General features: G+C 40.7%; 1 protein-coding gene across 1 annotated transcript in view; it reads left to right on the forward strand.

The window, feature by feature from the left end:
- The window catches only part of Dennd4c (DENN/MADD domain containing 4C), a 105,505-nt gene that overhangs the window by 32,486 nt on the left and 68,592 nt on the right, over positions 1-4,427 (forward strand). The gene's annotated exons all lie outside the window — the stretch shown is intronic.

Genomic DNA, 4,427 nt, shown 5'->3' on the forward strand with positions numbered 1-4,427 from the left:
CTTCCTTCCTTCCTTCCTTCCTTCCTTCCTTCCTTCCTTCCTTCCTTCCTTCCTTCCCCTCCCCCTTCCTTCCCCCCTCTTCCTCCCTCCTTCCCTCCTTCCCTCCCTCCCTTTCTTTCTTTTGTCCGTCCTTCCTTTCTTTCTTCCTTTCTTTCTTTCTTTCTCTCTCTCTCTTTCTTTCCTCTGTTCTTGAAAGTTGTTATAAATTTTCATCTATAATCCACAATTCTCAGCTGGTGACTGGTGGCTTACCCTTGTAATCCTAGCCACTCAGGAGGCTTAGCTCTAAGGATCCCAGTTGCAATACAGGTTGGACAGACAAACCCAAGAGACTGTTATATCCAGTTAACCAGCAAAAGTGCACATGGGGGTGTGGTTCATGAGCAGAATATCAGCCTTGAGTGAGAAAGCTAAGGGATAGCATCTAGAACCTGAGTTCAAGCCTCAATATTGGCATACCAAAACAAATAAAAATCTCTAAAACAACAAGAAAAACAACAGTTATGTACAGGGCAGATATCAGAATCTGGGAAAGCTGTGTATTTGAAAAAAAAAAGTTCATTATTAAACTGTTTTACATTTGGTTAATATACTCAGGGGATACATGTGTTTATCAGAAGAGAATGAAGGTTTGAAAAGAATGAACTCCTTTCCGAGCTTGAGAAAGGATATCTTTCTAGGTTAACTCATAATCAGTGTAAAATAGGTTTACCTGTTTGGAATGTAATCATGAAGTAATGTGGTATTATACCATTTTCTTAGTTGTCAGGATATTAATTTTTAATACAAAGTTCTGTTCTTTAAAATCACAGTTTGTGTTTACTGAAGATAGTAAAGTACAGCAGTGGTAGAGATACCAATTCAGACCATAGCAAACCACATTAATGAAAGAAAGAAGTAGCTTGGGATGGAGTCTAAGAGCTATTCCCCTCAAAAAAAGAAAGCAGGAAGAATTGAGAATTCTCTTAGAATTGGTGCCAACTTTCAGTTTCTTCTATCCTTTAGTATTAGAGATTGGCAAAAAATGACTAGATAAAAATTTTGGGTGCTGGGCGCTGGTGGCTCACATCTGTAATCCTAGCAACTCAGGAGGCTGAGATCTGAGGATCGCGGTTCAAAGCCAGCCTGGGCAGGAAAGACCATGAGACTCCTATCTCCAATAAACCACCAGAAAACCGAAGTGGCGCTGTAGCTCAAGTAGTAGAGCACTCGCCTTGAGCTGAAGAGCACAGGGACAGCGCCCAGGCCCAGAGTTCAAGCCCCACGACCGAAAAAAAAAAAAAAAAAAAATTGGGTAAGGCTGGTATAGTCATAGTAGTAGAATCAGTAGGGAAGCTATACTTGTATATGAACCAAAAAAATAGTTTAAAGAAGAAAGAAACATTTTTACTATTAACTTAAAAAATACTGAAATGAATGTGCCACTGTATTTTTAAGTTAGTATTGTGTATATGAACCACTTGTATGAAACAAAGTTTTTTTGTTTTGTTTTTGTTTTGTTTTTTGCTAGTCATGAGTCTTGAACTCAGGGCCTGTCCCTGAGCTTCTTTTGCTCAAGGCTAGGACTCTACCACTTGAGCCACAGCACCACTTCTGGCTTTTTCTGTTTATGTGGATACTGAGGAATTGAACCCAGGGCTTCATGCATGCTAGGCAAGCACTCTACTACTGGGCTATTATGGCACAAACAGTCTTGTACATTTTCAAGTTGGAATAGATATCATCACATGGCGCATGTTTGGCAATATTTGTCAAAATTAAAATTACATGTTTTGGTGCAGCAAAACTTCAGGAACTTATCCTGAAGTTTTATTTTGTATAAAATAATACGTGCATAAAGTTACTTATGGACTGACAGTGTCAGTGGTAGAGCTCATGCCTATCACTTTTGAGGCATAGGGATAAAAAAATTGAGAAAAAGTTACTTACTAAAGCATTCATTCAAAACATCATCAAGGGCTGGGATGTAGCTCAGTGGCAAAGCACTTGCCTAGCAAGTGCAACGTGCTGGGTTCGATCCCCAGTACCAAAACAAAGAAAAGAAAAGACAAAACAACATTAAAACAAAATAGTGGCTGTGTGCCAGAGGCTCACACCTGTAATCCTAGCTTCTCAGAAGCCGAGATCTGAGGATCATGGTTCAAAGCCAGCCCAGGCAGGAAAGTCCACAAGACTCTTCTCTCCAATAAACCACCAGAAAATTGGAAGTGGTGCTGTGGCTCAAGTGGGAGAGTGCTCACCTTGAGCTGAAGAGCCCAGGGACAGCACCAAGGCCCAGAGTTCAAGCCTCATGACCCACCAAAAATAAAATAAAATAGTATAGGTGTCCCAAATTTGAAAAATGGTTTGCTGACAAGTAGAATACTACTATTAATACTAGTAAGTGAGTGAAGATATGTTCCATGTTGGGAAAGATCACAAAATGTATACTAGTAAATGAAACAGTCAAGCTGTACAACTGTGTACATCAGTTTGCTATAACTTATAGACGAAAGACCAGAGCATAATTGTATGTATTTGCATTTGCTAGTTTTAGCATGAAGAATCACTGAAAATATGTCCAAAATATGTAGGGTGGGAGAGAGCTGAGCCAGATGGATAACGAGGGTCTGTAGATATGTTTAAATTCTTTTTTTGAGATAATCTTGCTGTATAATAGGCCGGCCTTGAACCTGTTTTAGCCCCCTTAGTTCTGGGATTACAGGCTTGTACCACAATGCCCAGTCTTAAACTTATTTTTGAACTATGTGATCATATTAGCTATTTAAGATTTTTTTATTGTTATCATAAAGGTGATATACAGAGGGGTTATAGTTTTGTATTAACTATGTTTAAAACGCCCAGTGGGTTGATGATTTGTCAATTGCATTTTGTAGTTATTTGGAAATTTTCTGTATATACTTAAATCTTTCTTGTGAGGTGCACTCAAGTTCAGAATTGTTCTGTTTTTCAATTAAAAGCATATGCATTGTATATGTTATGCAAGTGTTTTATCACTAAGCTACATGCTAGCCCATCCCTAGTGCTTTTTTGGGGTCAGTTGTGTGCCTTGAACTCAGGGCCTGGGCTTTGTCCCTGAGCTCTTTTGCTCAAGGCTAGCACTCTACCACTTTGAGCCACAGTTCCACTTCCAGTTTTCTAGTGGTTAACTGGAGATATCATGGACTTTCCTGACCAAGCTGGCTTTGAACCACGGTCTGCAGATCTCAGCCTCCTGAGTAGGTAGGATTACAAGTGTGAGCAATCAGCACTTTTTTGTTGTTGTTGTTTTTGTTTTTTGTGGGTTTTTTGCCGGTCGTGGATCCTGAATTCTGGGCCTGGACACTCTCCCTCTGTTCTTCAGCTGAAGGCTAGTGCCCTACCACTTGAGCCACAGCACCACTTCCTGTTTTTTCTGCTAATGTGGTGCTAAGGAATCGAATCCAGGCCCTCACAAGCACTCTACCACTGAGCCACCTTCCCAGTCCTCGGCTAGTTTTTTGAGTTCTTATGACTGCCCTTTTTTTTTTTTGTCGGTCGTGGGGCTTGAACTCTGGGCCTGGGCGCTGTCCCTCAGCTCTTCAGCTCAAGGCGAGCGCTCTACCACTTGAGCTACAGCACCACTTCCGGTTTTCTGGTGGTTTATTGGAGATAGGAGTCTCATGGTCTTTCCTGCCCGGGCTGGCTTTGAATCACGACCCTCAGATCTCAGCCTCCTGAGTAGCTAGGATTACAGGCGTGAGCCACCAGCGCCCAGCAACTGCCCTTTTTTTCCACTGTTTTTTCCCTCCTCCCTTCCCCCATTCCCTCAATGAGTATAAATGAAAACTCATACTGTGGCTGTTAATTTTTACTTGGAGTTTTGCGACCATCCTGGTAATGTGCAGTCAAAGTCTAAAGGTTGACTGGCCTATAATAATGAATTCTTGAGGGATACTTTTCTTCTCCAGTTGAAATCTAAGTTGAGCCAACCTTACAGGCGCCTTAATTTAGTTTGGATCTCTTAGTTCTAACATCCTTAGCAAGATTTTCCCTTTAAAATGCACAGCTTTCTGCTGATCCATTGGGCAGATGTGTTCCTCATGGTTTTGAATCACTGAAGACTTACCCAGTTTTCTTGCCAGCTAAGCATAAATTTAAAACAAAGTCTTATATATTTATGCCAGCTTTTTGTACGAAGAGAATTTTGTAAGCTCTTGTGTCTGCTTGCTTTATGTATGTATGTATGTATGTATGTGTTTATTTATTTTGTCGGTCATGGGGCTTGAACTCTGTTCCTGGGTGCTATCTCTGAGCTCTTCTGTTCAAGGCTAGTGTTGCACAACTTTGAGCCACAGCACCACTTCCATGATTTTGTTTTGCTTTGCTTTGCTTTGCTTCTACCAGTTCCAGGGCTTCACTCAGAGTCTTGTACTTGCCTGACTTTCTTTTTTTTTTTTTTTTTTTTT

This window comes from Dipodomys ordii, unplaced genomic scaffold (assembly GCF_000151885.1).
Source record: "Dipodomys ordii isolate 6190 unplaced genomic scaffold, Dord_2.0 Scaffold53, whole genome shotgun sequence".
Lineage (NCBI taxonomy): Eukaryota > Metazoa > Chordata > Mammalia > Rodentia > Heteromyidae > Dipodomys > Dipodomys ordii.